The 20,064-nt window shown below is 35.5% G+C and overlaps 1 pseudogene; it reads right to left on the bottom strand.

Annotated features, from left to right (window-relative positions):
- Nucleotides 1-6,228: 6,228 nt before the first annotated feature.
- On the bottom strand, nt 6,229-19,778 carry LOC141506105 (ribosome maturation protein SBDS pseudogene; annotated as a pseudogene).
- Between the last annotated feature and the right edge of the window lie 286 nt (nt 19,779-20,064).

The following is a 20,064-nucleotide window of genomic DNA, read 5'->3' as shown; positions in this document are numbered from 1 at the left end:
GAGATAAGTATAGTCAAGAAAAATTAATCTTCAAAAAAGGCATGTCTTTGCATCTTACATTTAACACTTTCATCATAGATTAACCATTGCTTCAGCATGCTGATCTTTTTTTTTCCATATTAATCATTTTGTGAAATAAGACACAGACCAAAAGAAAAAAAAGAATGAAAAAATAGTATGCTTTGATCTATATTCAGACCCCATCAGTTCTCTCTCTGGAGGTGAATAGCAGTTTGTATCATGAGTCCTCTAGGAGTTGTGGTGGATCATTATATTGCTAAGTCATTCACAGTTGATCATTGTACAATGTTACTATTACCATGTCCAATGTTTTCCTGTATCAGCTCATCTAAATCTTTCCAGGCTTTTCTTTTTCTGAGATCATCCTATTCATTATGTCTTTTCTTTTTAGCCATTGTTGTTTATTTCCTCAATTACATGAAGAAATAGTTTTTAACATTTATTTTTTTGACTTTTTGACTTTTTGGGGGTTAAGTAACTTGCCCAAGGTCACACAGCTGGGTAATTATTAAGTGTCTGAATCCAGATTTTACAGATTTGACCTCAGGCCCTCTAAACAACTGGACGGGTACTTTATCCACTAAGCCACTTAACTGCTCCTAACGTTCATATTTGTAAAATTTTCTCCATCCCTCTTTTTCCTCTCCCTCCCTCAAGACAACAAGCACTCTAATAAAAGGTCATGTGTACACAATCATGTTAAACATGTTTCTACATTAGTCATTCTGTGGAGGAAGAGTCATAACAAAGGGGAAAAACCATGAGAAAGTAAAAACAACACAAAACAAAAAGAGTGAAAATAATATCCTTTGATTTGCATTCAGAAATCTCCATAGTTCTTAGAGAATGTGGATGGCATTTTCCATCACAAATCTTTTAGAATTGTCTTTGATCACTATATTGCTGAGAAGAGCTATGTCTATTTATAGTTGATAATCACACAACATTGTTGTTACTGTGTGCAATATTCTCTGAGTTCTGCTCAGCATTAGTTCATTTAAGTCTTTATAATTTTTCAAATCTGCATGCTCATCATTTCATATAGGGCAATTAATGTCCCATTGCATTTGTATACCACAACTTGTTCAACTATTTCCCAAATAGTGGACATCCTCTCAATGTTCAATTCTTTACCACCACAAAAGAAGGATTGTTTAAGTCTTCAGTTTTTCTTTGCAATGCTCTCTCCTTGTATTGTTCTTCTGGTTCTTTTCACTTCACCCAGTCAATTGTTATTACCCAGGATTCTTTGTAGTTACTTTTTCTCATTTCTTATGTTAACAAAAATATTTTATTTTACTTTCATATACTATCATTTATTGTTCAGCCTTCCTTAATTGTCTAAAAGGCAATCCAAAACTCCCGTTGATTTAATTTCCTACTTTCCCTTCCCTTCTCCTCATCTCCGCTCCAGGAACAGGAAGTTTGTTTTGCTTATTCCTATTTGCTTCTTGGTCTTATTTTCCCTTCTAACAATGCCATTTCTATCCTTAACTGCTTTGCTGTTGAATTTAATGGATTTCTACACCAAATTCTTTTATATGTGTTTTCAACCAATTTATGTCCATTTTAGATGAGTAAGGTTCATCTAAAGCCCACTACTATGTTCTTTATATTTGTTACAAAAAATGGTATTTTTTTCTTTTTTCTTTCTGTACTATTATACTTCTCCTTTACCCTTATTTCTCTTTTATTTAGGTCCTTGGAACAGAAACTCTCTACTCTAATTTTTCATTTTTGTGTTGTGTTGTTTTCCAACTCTTTGTGCCTCCATTTGAGATTGTCTTGGTACAGCTCATTTTACAGATGAAGAAACTAAGGCAAACAAGATTGATTATCTTGCTTGAGGTCACTCAACTCACAAGTGTCTAAGGTCAGATTTGAACTCAGGAAGAGGAGTCTTCCTGACTCCAGGTCCAATACTCTGACCACTGTACCAACTAGCTAACCTTTTCTCATTTATTTCAGTCAGTACATCAATATATTAGGATTCTGTAATGCAACTTGTTTTTTCTACTTTGATCATTGCATTATATTATAAGTCCTTTTTGCTCCAATATAAGTATACTTTTCTAGGTTTCTTTTGAATATTGTATTTTTCAAAAATGCTTTCTCAACTGTGTCTTGTTATCAGAAATGCTTGAAGTTTTAATTTTCACTCTAGGGTTGTAGTCAGCTCTATAGAATGTGTTTGGCTGTAGTCCTATATTTTTTGCTTTTTAAGAATATTGTAATCTCATTTCAGTTCAAAAAATATCAAGTGCCTCTATGTGTCTGGCACTGTGCCAAGTGCTGGAGATAGAAAAAATGGCAAAAGACAGTAGTAACTTTAATTGGGGCAAGTCACTTAACCCTGACTACCTCTTATCCAGGACCATCGCTAGTCATCCTGATTCATATCTTGTCTCTGGATCCTGATGACTAGAGGAGAAAGTGAGGCAGGTGACCTAGCACAACACCCCTTCACTCAAATCCAATCCACATGCTTGTCATGGCATCATCTCCATGATGTCATGGTCTTCTTTGAGAATAAATGTTACTAATTTAATTGGGGAGACCATGTAAACCAATATGTGTGTGTGTGTGTGTGTGTGTGTGTGTGTGTGTGTGTGTGTATGCAGAGAGAGAGAGAGAGAGATAAAACAAGCTGTATTACAAGATTAGAAGGAAATTATTAAAAGGAAAAGAATTGGAATTAAAAAAAGGTTAGGGGGAAGGCTTCTTGTAAAAGTTGGGATTTTCGTTGATACTGAAAGGAAGCCTGGGATGTCAGTAGTCATATTGGAGGAGAGAGAGTATTTCAGGCATGGAGAACAATTAGAGAAAATGCCCAGAAATGGAGTGTCTTATTCTTGAAACAGACAGCCAACCAGTGTCTATGGATCAAAGAGTCTTTGTTGAGGAATGCTTGAAAACTGGAAAGCTAGGCAGGTACAAGGTTATGAAGGGATTTGAATATCAAATAGAAAATTTTGTCTTTGTGGAAGCAATAAGGAATAAGTGGAGTTTATTGAGTTGGGGGGAGGGGCGTCATGACTGGACTTATGTTTTAAGAAAATCATTTTAGGGACTGAATAGAGAATGGATTGAGGTAAGAAGAGACTTGAGGCAAGGAGACTAACCAGAAAACTATTGCAGTAATCCAAGCATGAGGTGATGAGGACCCGTACTAGAATGATGACAGTGTCAGAGGAAAACAGATTCAAGAGATGTTGACAAAAATTCATCATTCCTTTGCAACAGCTTGGATATAGGGGTAGAGGAGGTGGTAAGAAATAGTGAGGAATCCAAGATGATAATCTAAGAGACCAGAAAGATGGTATTGAACTCTACAGTAAGAGGAAAGATGGCAGATATGAAAAGGAAGGGTTTAAGGGGAAGGATTTGTTTTGGACATAATGAGTTTAAGATATATCCTGGGCATCCAGTTTGATAAGAGGATACAGAATAGAACCTTGAAGACATATATGATGTGGAGAAGGATCTTGCAAAAGTACAGAGAAGGATGATCAGATAGATAGGAGAAAAGCCAGAAGATAATGATGTTCTGAAAATCTAGAGAAAAGAGTATCAAGGGGAGGGAGAGGGAGTTCTACAGTGTCAAAAAGCTATGGAGAATTGAGGACAAAAAAATTGAGAAAAGACCATTGGATCTAGCAACCAAGTGATCACTGGAGAGAGCGGTTTGGGTGGAATAATAAGGTTGTAAAACAAATTTTTAAAGGGTTAAGATGAAAATCAGAAGAGAAAAAGCAAAGGGTTATATTATAGATGACTTTTTCAAGGATTTTAGCTTTCAAGGGATAGAAGAGATAATAGAGCAATAATTTGTAGGGATGGAAGGATTAAATGAGGATTTTTTTTCAGGATAGGAGGGCCATGGATGTTTATAGGCAGTAGAAAATGAGTCAATAGAGAGGGAGAGATTAAAATTAAATGAGAGGGTATGAAAGAGGGAGCAATTAGAGGAAATGGACTGAAATGAGATCACTTGAATAGAGGGGATTAACCTTTAAAAGGAGTACTATCATTTCATCATGGAAATGGGTGAAGGAGATGGCAGAAGGTATCTGAGTGATAGGAGATAAGAGGGGAGAAAAGGGATTTCACAGTAAATTCAATTTTTTTTCTTTAAAATGAAGGAAAAGTGTTGGGGGTTTTTTTTAGGTTTTTGCAAGGCAAATGGGGTTAAGTGGCTTGCCCAAGGCCACACAGCTAGGTAATTATTAAGTGTCTGAGACTGGATTTGAATCCAGGTACTCCTGACTCCAGGGCCGATGCTTTATCCACTGCACCACCTAGCCGACCTAAGGAAAAGTTTTCAGCTGAGAGAGTAGAGAAAAGAAAATCTTGAGAGGTTTGCAGAGAGAGAAGGTTTGAAAGAACTGCTATGGAGAGTAGAATATTGAAGTGATAAGAGAGGTATAGTTGGTTTGCCCAGCAACAGTAGGAACCAAGTTGAAATTGTGTAACATAACTTTGTAATAGACAAAGTCAATTTTTTTTTATGATTTTTCTCTACCTGTGTTCAGCAACATGTGTTTAGGGATGAAAGCAACAAATTTTGGGAGTCATTCAAGACTGATATATGACTGGGCATAATTGGCTTTATGATTCAAGAGAGTTGAATTGATGTCAAGTTCCTGAGAAGAGGAAAAAGCGGGTAAAGGTGAGATGGTTTGAAAGAGAATTGAGGGATCAAGGGATTGGAGGTCACACTGAAGATGAAAGTAGGCTTACATAAGAGGGAGGGGTATATTACCAATAGATAGTTGGATTAGGTGATTTTTGTGTTCTGATACACTGAGGTATATTTTTATGTATGATGAAAAGATCTAGGATATAACTGAGTAAGGAGGATTGGAGGAGTAACTCATTGAAGATGAGTAGGATGAAAAACTAAGTAGTTTTGGAGAGAGAATTTATAAACCCTCAAAGATGAGCACAGCAGGAGACTAGAGGCCTGAAATTGAAGGGAGGATTGCTTTTCTTTATACTGAAGATTCTCTGCATCCCAGTTAGTATACTGGACTGGAAGTAGGAAGTGGAAGATGCCTTGTGTATAGACAGAAATGATAGTTTTGGGGCAGATGGAAGACACCTAACCTGTCTCCTTGTAGCCCTTTCTCAGGAGATATGACAAAATCGGGAGGAAATGGAAGATTTGGAGCTAGCAGCATTGTCTGAGGTCTTCTCACTTGAGTAGGCTGACTAGGAGACAGCAAGAATGGTAGACTAGTTACTGTCAATTGCCATGCCCTACAACTTCCAAAGTTGTGACTGGCACTTTCTCAGTAGGTTTCTGATATAAGTCTTGAAGGTTAACCTGTTTCTGGTAGCGATGGTTGGTTCTCTCTGCTGAAGAGACTTCCTTTCTAAGTGATCTAGGTTTCTGACTATTTGTGCAGTTTTGAAGTAGAAGATGTCACCATAGTTTCTCATTCTATTTTTTTGATCAGAGTTTCACTGGAGAAGTTAAGTGGAGATGGATATTCCACCTCTTTTTTTTTAAATAAAAATAATAGAGGTTTTATTTGTTACATATAACTTCATTTGTATTAACATATTATAAATTTTAAAAATTATCATGAATGATTTTATTTAAAGATAGTCTTTTACATTTTGGCAGCACATTTACTAAATGAGAATGTTGATGGACTCCTAATCAGTAACTCTTGTGTGTGTGTGTGTGTGTGTGTGTGTACACACATAAACACATTAAAAGTAATGTCAGCTGAGAAGTCACAAACACCCAGCTTAATATTAAGCCAAATTAAAATCACTCAACTTCTGTCATGTAGAAATGTTGTAGGCTCACATCTTTCTGCACACATTCCATTTCTGTTAAGGGACGTTTCTAAAGCATGAATTTTTAGTTAAACTTTGAGACAACTTTCATGGATGTAAAGTTAGTAAAGAATGACCACACTGTCAAAAATTCAGATGACTCAGAGATCAGATGCCTGGGTAAAATGTCAAACAAGAAGAGGTTCATCCTGGTTCTTTTTATATTAGTAACCCAACTGGACAACTAGGACACATTTATCCCAATTAATATTATGTATATAAGTGCCTTACTGAAACATATACTTACTGGAATGAAAACCTCAAATTCAACAGTCTGAGTAAGTATTTGGTAGGAAAAAAACCCACAAAAGTTAACAGTGCCAAGGGAAGTGAGAACACATTTTAGTGTTGTGTTTATAAGTAAAAAGACAGTGAAAAGCTTTCATTCAAATTTCTCATCTCCTTCTTCTACATCATTCAAGCTGAGAACTTCCAAAGAACCTTTTCCTTTTGTCCCCCTCTGTATCAGCTCATCAATTTCTCTAAAGCAGCTGGGGTCAATTAGACACACGATTTCTAACTGGTCACCAAAGTCTTCACTTTCTATCACCTTAATCAATGGCTTGAGTTTTTCTTTTAGCTTTTTTCCCTCCCTCACAGGGAGTATGAATCGAAGCCTCATGTGGGCCCGCTCAATCTTCATGTTTTCCCTCAACTGTATGATTACTTCCAAGGCCTGCTGCTTTGTACTCTTGTTAGGTTTGACTGAATAGCGGATCTCTTTCATTGCTCTTTCAATGAGGATGACAGTATAAGGTCTCTTTGTTTCAGGATTCACACATTTATCTGCTACAATCGTTGCAATATCCCTAAACATCTGCTCCAGTTGTGTGTGTCGTTCTTTATCTGACACCTGAACTTCTCCTTTTGTTAAAATCTGCTTGCAGATCTCAGTCTGGTCATCCGTTCCAAAAGCGCTGAGAAGATCTTCCTTTTTGGCAACTTGGCCTTTAGAAACGTTTACAAACACCGAGTGGGTCTGCAGGACTTTGTCGAGATCTTTTTCCCGAGGCCGGACGCGGGCTTCCCGCCTCCCCGGCGCACGGGCACCAGGACTCCGGAGTCCGAGAAAGCACCCGGGCCCCGACGCCACGTACTCGGGACCCTGGGGCGGGGCGGGGCGGGGCGGCCCGGGCCCCACCTGGCGGGCTCTGCCCAGCGCCCCGGGGTCCTGGGGGCGCGCGGCCGTCTTGTTCCGCCGAGCCCCCGCCGGCTGCCCCCCACCTCTTCTTTAGGTAGTCATTTTGATAGGAAACAATACTGTGGCTTTTAAAAAATATTTCAGCTCAAGTCTGAAAACCGTTTTGAATTTTTATAGCTATAGTTATATTTTCTTCTTATACTCATCCCGGAAACTTCTTAAATTCACTGGAAAATAAACCTGCCTTAAAGATTTGAAAAATTCTCATTTTTGTTAATGGCAATATCAAAATAGAATTCCATTCTTTTGAAAATTTCTCCTTTTCTTTGAGATCTTAAAATTCAGTCTCTAAATGCTTATATAATTGTGTCACTGGAAGAATTAATTATAAACCTGAATTATCTCTCTTTTTCCCATCATGTCAAATACAAACTCCTGGCTTTCTTCCCCTTCTCACTTTTCCCCCCCTCATCATGTCCCTAACTTGACTCCTTGTTGCAGGAAAGTATATTTGATAACTCCAGACATATTGCTGCCCAAATAGAAGGAAGATCATCCAACTTTCACATACTTTACTCACATACTCACCATGACTTTCTCAGGAAACCTAAAAATGAGCAGCAAATTAAGTAAATATGTTTTCTGGTATTGCAAAAGATAGATACATTTTTTTTTATTATCACTTCAGTACCTTTGCATCCTGTTATAATTTCCTCTTCTGTTTCAATCTTTACCTTTATCAATGCCTGTCTCAAAACACATCTCCAGTTATCTTAGACTTTTTAACAAATTGACATTTATTTAGAAGTAGAAGAGGTCTCTTAATTCAATTCATTTTACAAATGAGGAAATTGAGACCGAGAGGTTTTATTAGTGTAAGGTCATGCACTTATGTTAATTGATAAATCTCTTCAAACTTTTTTTGTGAGTTTGTTCTATATTTTGCCATTTGCTCCTGAGCCCCTTCACTCTTCCCTCAAATAAATTTTAGGCTTTTTACCATATATTATTTATATTTGCTTTTTTCACATTGGATATGGATGCTCAATATATATTGATTAACCAGCTGATTTCCAATAGGTTTCCAAATTTTGCTGCTTTTTGTAGCATGGTTTGGTTGCTCTTATTCCTTCCTACTCTAGTCATTAGGAACTTTTAGTCTAGATCCTTGAAATCTCAATTTTGAGACTTTCTACCTTTTGTACAATTTCCCTAGTATTCTTCAGTTTTGCCAAAATTGTCCTCTCAGGACATCCCTCTTTAATGGTCCTTCCCTCATCTTATGTATCAAAACCAAAAAAAGGAAAAGAACCAACCAACCAGATCCAAAAGGAAGAAAGAAAATTTTAGAGAAAACAAAATTACATAATATATAAGACACCTTTTAAAAATTGAAGATAATAAACTTTGGTCTTCATTTAAACTCCACAGTTACTTCCCTGGATATGGATGGCATTCTCCATCACAAGTCCCCTAAAATTGCCCCTGATGGAATGAACAAGTCCATCATGATTCATCATCACCCCATGTTGTGGATAGTGCATATATGTTATTCTGGTTCTGCTCATTTCACTTAGCATCAATTCATGCAAGTCTTTCCAAGCTTTTCTGAAATCCCATCCCTCATGATTTCTTATAGAACAATAATGTTCCATCACACACACACATATGCCACACTTTATTCAGCCATTCCCCAATTGATGGGCATCCCCTCAATTTCCAATTCTTTGCCACTACAAAAAGAGCTGCTATGAATATTTTTGTACATGTGGAATTTTTACCCTTTTTCATGATCTCTTCAGGATCCAGACTCAGTAGTAATATTGTTGGGTCAAAGAGTATGCACAGTTTTATTGCCATTTGGACATAGTTCCAAATTACTCTCCAGAATGGTTGAATCAGTTCACAGCTCCACCAACAATACATTAGTGCCCCAGATTTTCTACATCCAATCCAACATTTGATCATTTTACCTTCTGATCATTCAACATTCATTTTTGAAAGATTTTGAGTTCCAAATGTCTCCCTCTCTGTCTTCCCCACCCAACCCCAACATAGCAAGCAATTTGATGTAAGTTATACATATACAATCATATCAAATATATTTCTATACTAGTCATGTTGTAAAAGAAGAATCATAACAAAAGGAAAAGCAACAAAAAAGAAAAACAATAAAGTGAAAAATAATACACCTCAATCTGTATCCAGATTCCTTAGTTCTTTCTCTGGATGTGGACAGCATTTTCCACCACAGTTCTTTTGGAATTGTCTTTGATCATTTATTGCTGAGAAGAGCTAAGTCTATCATATTTGATCACCACCTAATGTTACCCTTACTATATACAATGTTCTTCAAATTTTACTCACTTCACTCAACATCAGTTCATGTAAGTCTTACCAGGGTGTTCTGAAATCAGTCTGCTCATTTTTTCTTATAGAGAGCATCTGTTCAATTTCCAATTCTTTGACACCACAAAAAAGATCTGCTATAAATAGTTTTGTATAATGCAGATTTGGTATTGCAGGATCAAAGGGTATGCACAGTTTTATATGCCTTTGGCCATTGTTCCAAATTGCTCTTCAGAATGATTTGATCAGTTCACAACTGTAACAGTGCATTAGTAACTCAGTTTTCCCACAGTCCCTCCAACATCTGTAATTTTCCTTTTTTGTTATATTGGCCAACCTAATAGGAATGAGGTGGCACCTCAAGAGTTGTTTTAATTTGCATTTCTCTAAGCAATAATGATTTAGAATATGTGCCCTTTGGAATAGGGACCCAGAAGAAATGTGCCTGGACTTTAAAAAGTATCACCTATGGTATAGGGATCCTTAGATTAAAAAAAAAACATGTACTTTATAGAAAAGGATACCTATACAATTTTGTGGAGACCTCAATTATTTATGTGCTAAGGGAATGTGAAAGTATTTTCAATAAGGACAGTTTCTTACTTAAGGCTTCTCACCATAATCCTTATGGTAATTGTCCCATGTGTTTTGGAAAAATTATAGGAATAAAGGAAGCTTGATTTTTTTCACTCTAAAATTTATCAATGATCAAAACCCAACCTTTGTGTGGTAGGGTAGTGGTGGTTTAGATAAGAGGTGCCTTTTTGTTGGGAAAGGGAGAGGCTGAAGTACCCAGTAGTCCTAGGAACTAGGGGCAGTTTGGTGGTAGTATTGGTGGTAGTATCACCCAGAGATCAACTCCCTTATGGGAGAAAAAAATGGTGTAGGACCTTAGCCTCTTGAGTAAGTGGACAAATTTTGTCACATAAGCATCAAGCCAAATAGTTTTCCCAAGGTCACATAGCTAGGTAATTATTTAGTGTCTGAGGCTGGATTTGAACTCAGGTCCTCCTGACTTCAGGGCCTGTGCTCTAATCACTGTACCACCTAGCTACCCCAAACTTGCTGCATTTCAGCCTTGATATCTTAACTAGAGATTGTAGGTTTTTAGAATAAGTTCAAAAAGTCCTTTAAAATGGAATCATATGTCCTAAGAATCACATTCAGGTAGAGGTATATGTGGTGTTCAGAGATGGCTAGCACCTCCAGTATAAGGGCTTGTCAAACCCTTAATGGCTGCTCATCTATCTTTGATGAGACTCCAAGAAGTTGTCGAGTGTGGAGACATACCCTGGAAAAACCCACTTGGCAGATGGATTAAAGTAACTAAGAAACCTCAAATTTATCTCCCCTAGCATGTGAAGACTTCCTCTGGCAGAAGAAGGAGATGAGAGCAATGTGTTTCAACAGTCATAAAGTCAGTGGAAGCGTGTGCTGTGGAGTGTTTAGAGATTTGACAGACATTTGAAGAATCAAGACAATTACTTGAATCCAAGTCATTGCCAGTTGTCATGACACTTGAAATTCAACTAGATACTGATGACTCTGGAAGAGAGTGAAGCCAGTGACTGCACAACTCTGCCTCATTTAAATCCAATTCATGTTCACATCACCTGTGTTGTCACTGGCCTTCTTTTAAAACAAAGAACAAAGAACATTCAAATAAACAGAAGAAACTTGGTCACACCTCAGGGATGGTCTATAAATTACCAAATCAGTTAGAACTGAATTGATTTGAAAAGTTGAAGGAAGTATGGCATTCAAGTAAAAGCCCTGAGAAAGTTAATACAAGGGGACCAGTATTGGTAGAGAAGTCTTGGCTCCATCTTTAGTTTAGGTTGTCCTCTTTCCCATTTTTGCTCAGAGGAGGATCTTCTTTTGGGCGGTGGGGTGGGAATACCAAGGCAATGGAGTTAAGTGACTTCCCCAAGATCACACAGCTAAGTAAATATTAAATGCCTGAGGTCAGATTTGAATTCAGGTCTTCCTGACTCCAGGACTGGAGCTCTTTCCATTGTACCACCTAATTGCCCCACCAGAGGAGGATATTACAACCTTTGGAGTGTCTAATGGAGTTTGGATTTCTTATTAGTGTCCTAGTGGTATCCCTGTATCAAACTGATGGCAACAGAATTCTATCTTCTCTTTCTCAATATCCATACCCCAAATCAAGAACAAAAGAAAACCAAAACCCCTATTAGAAACCTGTGTAATCAAAACAAAACAAAACAAATTTACATAGTGTCCATGTCCATAAAGTATATGTCTCATTCAGCACTCTGAATCCTTCACCTCTCTATCACGAAGTAGAAGTAATACTCCTCTGGAATCTCAGTTGGACACTACACTAATTCTTTCAAGGTTGTTTGTCTTTACAATATTGTTGTCATCGTATACATTATTCTCTTGGTTTTCTTCACCTCATTCTGCATTAGTTTGTAGGCTTTCCAGGTTCTCTATAACTGTCCCATTCATCATTTCTTATAGCACAACAGTATTCCATCGCATTTCTTGTTTAGCCATTCTCTAATTCTCATTCTTTGCCATCTGAAAAAGGTCAATTAATATTTTTCTGCATCATTAGTTTGTTTGCCTCCCTTACCTTCTTTCTAATTCTCCCTCCTCTCTCCTCCCCTTTCCCTTCTTTTTTCCTAGTGAGTGAAATGTATTTTGATACCTAATTGTGTATGTATTTATATTTATTTCACAAGTTCAAATAGAGTGAGTTATAGTGTTAATTCTTGTTTATTTAGCTGTCTACTTGCACACACTGATTATATGAGATAATTTTCCTCTAACCTGTTTTTTCCTTCTTCTACCTATATTCTTTCCATTAAAATTTTAAGCTCATCAAGGCATAAGAGAACTGCATCCAGATTCTCTGTTTAACCAAGCTGCCTCTGTGAATCCTGATGACAAAAGGGAACATACCTATCATCTTCCCATATTAGGATGTAAGCAATTTATACATGTTTTGTCCCTAATGATTGTTTGCTTGTTTGCCTTTTTATCTCTCCTTTAAACTCTACTGTTCAAACTTCAAAGTTTCTATTCATCTGTGTTGTTTTCATCTGGATTGCTTGGAAGCTCGATTTTATTTTGGTTCCATTATTTTTTCTCTATAGAGCTATAAAGCTATACTCAGTTTTACTGGGCAGATTGTTCTTTAGTTGTAAACTTCTATTTTTTGCCCTCTGGAATACCATATTCTGAACTATACTCCATTATAGAGTGGCTGCTGGAATCCTGACTGTGGCTCCACAGTACTTTAATTTTTTCTCCTGGCTTCTTGCAATATTATTTTCCTTTGATCTAGGAGCTTTGAATATTATTTATCATGTTCCTGGAATTTTTCATTTTAGGGTTTCTCTTAAGAGATGATTGATGGATTCTTTCTGTTCCTCCTTTTCCCTCTCATTCTAAGAGACTTGGGAAGATTTTTTTTAGATTACTTGAAAAAATATACACATATTCATATATCTGCACATGTGTGTGTACATTTTATATGTGTGCATATTTTTTTATGTGTGTAGTCTAGGCTTCTGAAGATATAACAATGATTCTTGATTTTCATGTCCTTTTTTTCCTGTAAGATAATTTTCAATCTTTTGACTTTGCTTTATTATTTCTTGCTGCCTTATGTAGTCATTAGTTTCTACTAAGTCCATTCTAATTTTCAGCAAGTTTGCTGTTGGGAAAAGTTTTCTATTTCTTATGCCAAGCTGTAAATTCACTTTTTAGTTCTTTCTTCCAAAATTCTCATTTTTCTTCCCCCAATTTTTCCCCCTCTAGCACTCTCATTTCATTTATTAAAAAAAAACGTTTTGAAACTTTTAGCTTTTCTCACTATGAAAACTTCCACTGTAAAAATGAGTACCTGTGATTTGTTTTCTTGGATTTCTCCATCAGAGTTTGTTCTGGTGTAGTTTCTAGATCCATTTAGAATTATTTAGGGACAGAAGGAGGGGAGTTTACCACATGCCTTTCTATTGTTCTGTTCTTGGATCTACCTCTGTCATGATTTTACTGGTGATGTCTCATACCAGATATTCATATTGTACCACAGAAGTAAATAATCTTTTCTAAAACTAGAGGATGGATGAATAAAATTATTCCCAACTGATTGATAATCTTGGAGAAAAATAAACTACTCAGAATTTAAATCAATGAGAAAATCACTCCTCAACCCTCAAGGGTACACGAAAAGATGGAGCCTTGCTTTAAGACTCAAAAAAGTGAAAGTTTTGATTAAGAATCTTCAGATCTTGCATGGGACAGATAATAACAATATCATGTTTTTAGAGTTATATAGTATTTGATATTTACAAAATAGTTTTCATATATTCTCTCAATTGAATTTTATAATACCTTGAGATTAGGTAGTGTATTCTTCTTAAAGAGAGGTGAATTAACTTTCCTATGGTAATATGACTTGCAAAGTCAACATAAGGTTAGGAATAATGGTTCAAAGAAGATTATTTTTCAGAACTTTTTAAACTATCATCATATCGTCTGCAAAAAAAAAGAGATTGTTTTATTACCTCATTCCCAATTCTTATTCCTTTAATTTCTTTTTCTTCTCTTACTGTTATTGTCAGAGTTTCCAATACAATACTGGTGACAGTGGGCATTTGTTGTTTCTCACCTGATCTTACTGGGAAGATTTCCATTATATTCCCATTACAAACAATGCTTGCTGATTTTAGGTAAATGCTTTTTATCAATTTAAGGGAGCATTCATTCTATTACTTACAATTGTTTTTAATAGGAATGAGTGCTGAATTTTATCAAAAGCTTTTTCTGCATCTTTAGATATACTCATATAATTTTTAAAACTTTTATTCTTGATGTAATCAATTATGTAACAGTTTTTCTTATGTTAAACCATCCCTGTATTTTTGGCATGAATCTTGTTTTATCATAATGTATAATCTTTGTAATATTTTGTTGTAATCTTTTAGTTATTATTTTAGGACTTTTGCATCTGTATTCATTAATAAAATTGGTATATGATTTTCTTTTTCTGTATTTGATCCTTTCTGTTTTAGGTATCAGTATCATATTTATTTCATAAAAGGAGTTTGGTAGAATCCTTTCTTTACCCACCTTTCAAATAATTTATTGAATATTGGAATTAGTTGATTTTTAAATGTTTGATAGAATTTACTTATAAAGTCATCTGGTAGGGTGCATTTTGCTTAGGAAGCTTATTATGGCCTGTTAGATTTCTTTTTTTCCTAAATAAATCTATTTAAATATTCTATTACCTCTTCTAATCTAGGCAGTTTATACATTTGTAAATATTCTTCTGTTTCACTTAACTTTGTTAAATTTATTGTCATATGATTGAGCAAAATAACTCCTTATAATTGTTTTAATTTTATCTTCATTGGTGATTTTTAACACTAGTAGCTCTTTTAAAAATCAAATTAGCTAATTACCTTATTTGTTTTTCATTTATCAACTCAATTTTTACTATCAATTTTGTTAATCTCACTTTTAATTTTTAAGACTTCCAATTTTGTCTTTAATTGGAGATTTTTAATCTGTTCTTTTTTCTAATTTTTTTAATTGCAAACCAATTTATTAGTCTACCTTTTCTCTATTTTATTGATGTAAGCATTTAGAGATATAAATTTCCCTCTAATCAGTACTTTGGCTGTATTCCACAAGTTTTGATATGTTGTCTCAATATTGTCATTCTCTTTAATGAAATAATAATAATAATAATAATAATAATTATTATTATTATTATTATTATTATTATTATTATTATTTTGGTTTTTACAAGGCAGTGGGGTTAAGTGACTTGCCCAAGGTCTTTGCTTAGGTAATTATTAAATGCCTGAGGTCAGATTTGGACTCAGGTCTTCCGTACTCCAGGGCCAATACTATCCACTGAGCCATCTAGCTGCCCTTTAATGAAATTATTGTTTCTATAATTTGTTCTTTTAACTCACTCATTTTTTAAGATTAGGTTGTTAAATATCCAATTAGTTTTTAATTTATGCTTTCCCTGGTGCCTTATTATATATAATTTTATTGTGCTATGTTATGCAAAACAATATTTTTGATGTTTCTTTTTTAACTATGAAATTTTATGTACTAAATATATGATTAATCTTTGTAAAGCTAACCATGAACCATTGAGAAAATGGGGTATTCTTTTCTATTTCCAATTCAGTTCACTCTATTTAGTATAATAGTTATCATATCTAGTTTTTCTAAAATTCTATTCATTTTCTTAATTTTTTTTTTTGGTTAGATTTATATAGTTCTGAGAGGGGTAGATTAAAGTCCCATACTAGTATAGTACTACTATCTATCATTTATTTAACTTATATCATTTAACTGTAATTCATTTAACTTTTCTTTTAAAATTTAACATGCCATGGCATTTGGTGAAAATAGGTTCAATATTGTTATTACTTTAATATCTATGGTACTTTTATCAAAATACAGCTCCCCCCATTTATCTATTTAAATTAAATCTATTTTCATCATAACTTTGTCTGAGATCATAATTGTTACCCTTGCCTTTTTGTATCTACAGAAGCATAATAAATTCTAGTCCCACCCTCCATTTTAACTCCAAGTTTATTTCTCATTTTTTAAAATCTGTTTCTTATAATCAGCATATTGGTGAATTCTGATTTTTAATCCATTCTGCTTTACTGCTTTAAGCTATAGACTATAACTCAATGGAAAATTTGATTTGAAAGACCTAGAAGAAATATGAGGAAATAATTAAAGTCTAATTAAAGGTACTGATTAAGGTCAAAGAGTTTACTTATGATATACGAAAATGTTATTAATATTACTTATTACTAGTAGTAATTATATTTTTAAAACTGTTTTCCTTACTAAGATAGTTTGAAAAAAAGGTTGAGGGGTGGCTAGGTGGTACAGTGGATAAAGCATGAGCCCTGGAGTCAGGAGTACTTGGGTTCAAATCCGGTCTCAGACACTTAATAATTAGCTAGCTGTGTGGCCTTGGGCAAGCCACTTAACCCCATTTGCCTTGCAAAAACCTAAAAAACAAACAAAAAGGTTGGGTCAGAGTTATGTATGATGAGGTGATTCTGAAAAAAGCAAAATTGGGTAGGAGAATGTTAAAAGGAGAAATTTTCTCATAAAAATGGAGTTTAAAAAGAACTAATACAAAGGAAGCAGGTGGGTATGGAGGGTTGTTAATATTGGAACCTTACTCTCATCCAGGTTGAAGAGGAAACAATGTATGCACTTCACGAAATTTAGAAATCTTCTGAACTTCTAGAGAGGTGAGAAAACTGGAGGATAAGCTGAAGGAGGGACATTTAGAAGGCTATATTGATTAATATTAGGAGGGTGGGGTGAATAGATAAGAGAGGAGTTTTAGAGGGGTGGGTAAACTAAGGAATAAGAGAATAAAAGGAAAAGGTAAGGTAATAGGAATAGAATGAAAAGAGAAGAAAATAATAACTTTATTTTTAAGTGTTCCAAGTAAAAAATAATTAAATGAAAATTTAAGCAACTTTGAGTTTCCATCCAGAAAAGGAAAATTACACATTGGTGGGATATTGGGAAATTAGATTCATTATTGCACTGTTAATGGAGCCATGAATTGGTAAAGCCATTGATGAAAGCAATTTGCAACTATAATCCTGAAGTTACTAAACTGCATAAATGATATTCCTACTGGTCCCATATCTAAGAACAAGTAATCATTCTCATTTCTTTTCCTAAGTTTTCCTTTTCCATTATTATCTCTTTGTTTAACTCTTCTTGAAATTCTTGTTGGGTTTGAATCCAATTAGCATTAATCTTTGAGGCTCTTTTTGGTAGCTGTTTTTAGTTTATCTTCTTCTGAGTTTATGACTTGTGCCATTATAGTAGCATTTTATGGTCAAATACTTTTTTTTTGTGGTTTGCTAATTTTTCCAGCCTATTTTTAACTTTGAACTTTATATTAAAGGTGGGCTCTGAATGCTTTGAGTGGGTAGATACTGCCCCAAGCTTCAGACTTTTTTGTGCTGCTGTTTTCAGAGCTATTTCTGAGGGGCTATAAATTTTTGGTGCTTCAAAGGTGGTGTGAACCTGGGAGAGGTGAGGTCAGTGCTTTCCTGATTTTTGCTCTGATATTTACCCAGGAATGGCCTTAGTTCCTTCTAGGCACAAGTGCTGGTGCTTCTTTTTGCTCTGGGCTTCCATTTCTTTGTGATAAATCCCCCAATGCTCCCTTCCTCCCTGGAACTATGACCCAGAACAATGTATGGGCAGTAGAGTTGCTAATCAGCATTTGCTGTACAGTAACAACAAAGTGTTTTCTATAAGCTCTTTCTGACTGCTATAGCAATAGCAGCATATATGACTTCTGATACAGGTCTCTACTCCAGTGCAATAGACTTCTGCTGACATCTTAAATTTTCTTAGGCCAGAAAAATGTCCAACCCTGACCTTTTGTTGACTATGCCACTCCAAAATTTGATTTGAGATGTTATTTTAAATGGGGAATACTGTTGACTGCCCCTAATCTGCCACCTGGACTAAATGGTATCCGTGGCTCCATATTTAAAGAATTTATTTGTGTGTGTGTGTGTGTGTGTGTGTGTGTGTGTGTGTGTGTGTATATATATATATATATATAAAATAAAAACATCTAACAATATTTATTAGTGCTACAATATTCTAATAACTTCTAATAATAAGTACACAAGATTGCTAAACATATTTTCCTTTTTCTTATAAAAACAATTCTGACAAATTAGTTCTGGTTAATATGTCATTTGTAGGAATTCAGTATTTGATGTGAATATAAAGTCATCTCATTTGATTTTTTGGTTGGAGAAAGAAAGATGCTAGAAAAAACCTTTTCTTTATGTCTTTGTATTTGATTTGTATTTCTATTACCACTGGAATAAGAAAACCACATCAACTTAGTTGTATGAATATAGTTTACTTCTAAAAGAAAGAGAAATGTGAAAGCATCTAGCTAATTGTTTTTATAGAGAGTTTTTCAGCTTTTAGTCTTTATTGACAGATGGTTAATTCAAATAGCTCCCCCTTGACATTGCTGAGAATGCTTATCAGCTTAACTGGGATCAGCAGTGTCATGCAGTATTGCTGCTGGAAATTTAATACAGTGGAAGGCCATTATAATGCAGGCTTGGGAGATATTGAATACATTTTAATAGAGGCTGCCTTGAGTTTCTGTACACTGAATAAGCACACCTTATATATTCGTAAATAACTGTGCACATTTCTGTATAACAAATGGAGAAAGTAAAGAACCTGGTATACAAAAAACAACTTTCACAAACACAAAAAAATTACACATTGTCAAGGTAAACATGTTGATATTTTAATTTGATTTGTTCAAATATGCTGCATGATTAATGACTATATTACAATGTGAATCTATATATGTATATGCATACAAACACACAAACATATATATTTGTATATATACATATGTATGCTTAGAACTTCAGTTATTATGAGAAAAGTGTTTTGTAAACTTTTAATCATTATAGTAATGTGAATAAATAAAATGTTGGACATTATTCTTAAAGAGCCTACTCAGTCTTTTGGTATTGTAGCCAAAGGTAAATATGGCAATAAATGTATATGTATAGTTGAAGGTAGGATAGAATTAGAGGATGGATCAGAATTAGGATTAAGTTCCTGGATAAAAGTAGAAATAGACTTTTTTTTTTAATTTAAGGCACTGGGGTTAAGTGACTTGCCCAGGTCACTTGGCAATCATTAAGTTTCTGAGGCCAGATCTGAACTCAGTTCCTCCTGACTCCAGGACTGTGCCACCTATCTGCCCCTAGAGTTTAGATCTCAGTGTTATAATGACATGAACAAGAGGAGGCTTAATAATAATTACCTAATTTAATAATTACCTAGCTATGTGGCTTTGGGCAAGCCAGTTAACCCCATTTGCCTTGCAAAACCCAGGAAAAAAAAAGAGGAGGGAAATTGAGGGGGCAGAGCCAAGATGGTGGCAGGAGAAGAGCCTTTCTTAGGTGCTCTCTCCAAAATATTTCAAAAACTTTAAAATTATGACTCTAACTAAAATTTTGAGAGACAGAACCCACAGAAAGATCTAGTGAGGCAATTCTCCAGCCCAAGGTAACCTGGAAAATAGTGGGAAAACTGTATTCCATGGAGTTGGAGGGGCAGCTGCGCCAGAGTGAAGGAACTTCAGCCTCCTGGGAACAGCTCCAGGGCACCTGGGAGCAGTGGTTCCTGGCAACAGAAGCAGTTTCCTGACCTGCACCCCAGGGAGCACCAAGCACAACTTAGAAGATCAGCAGGGAGACCTGTGCCAGAGGGAGCAAGAAGCCCAGGCCCTCAGTGCGGCCACAGCAGCATAACCTAGGCTTTCAGCGCTGCCAGATCCAGGAAACGGAAGCAGGCCCATGGAGCTGGCCATCAGGAGCTGCTGGGCAGCTGCTCCCTGAACTCATAGGGCTGGGAATATAATATTCCAGAAAGCGAAAGAACTTGGAATGCAACTGAGAATCAACTCCCCAGTAAAACTGAACATCCTCTTCCAGGGGAAAAGATGGACTTTCAATGAACCAGGGGAATTTCAAATGTTCCTCTTGAAATGAGCAGAGCGGAACAGAAAGTTTGATCTTCAAGTACATGACTCAGGTGAAGCATAGAGAGTGCAGGAAAAGGTAAATTGTGAGGGACTTGATGAACTGCATGTATTC

The sequence above is a fragment of the Macrotis lagotis genome, chromosome 1 (assembly GCF_037893015.1).
Source record: "Macrotis lagotis isolate mMagLag1 chromosome 1, bilby.v1.9.chrom.fasta, whole genome shotgun sequence".
Classification (NCBI taxonomy): Eukaryota; Metazoa; Chordata; class Mammalia; order Peramelemorphia; family Peramelidae; genus Macrotis; species Macrotis lagotis.
Note: the sequence above shows the minus strand (reverse complement) of the source record. Positions and strands in the feature narration are given on the sequence as shown.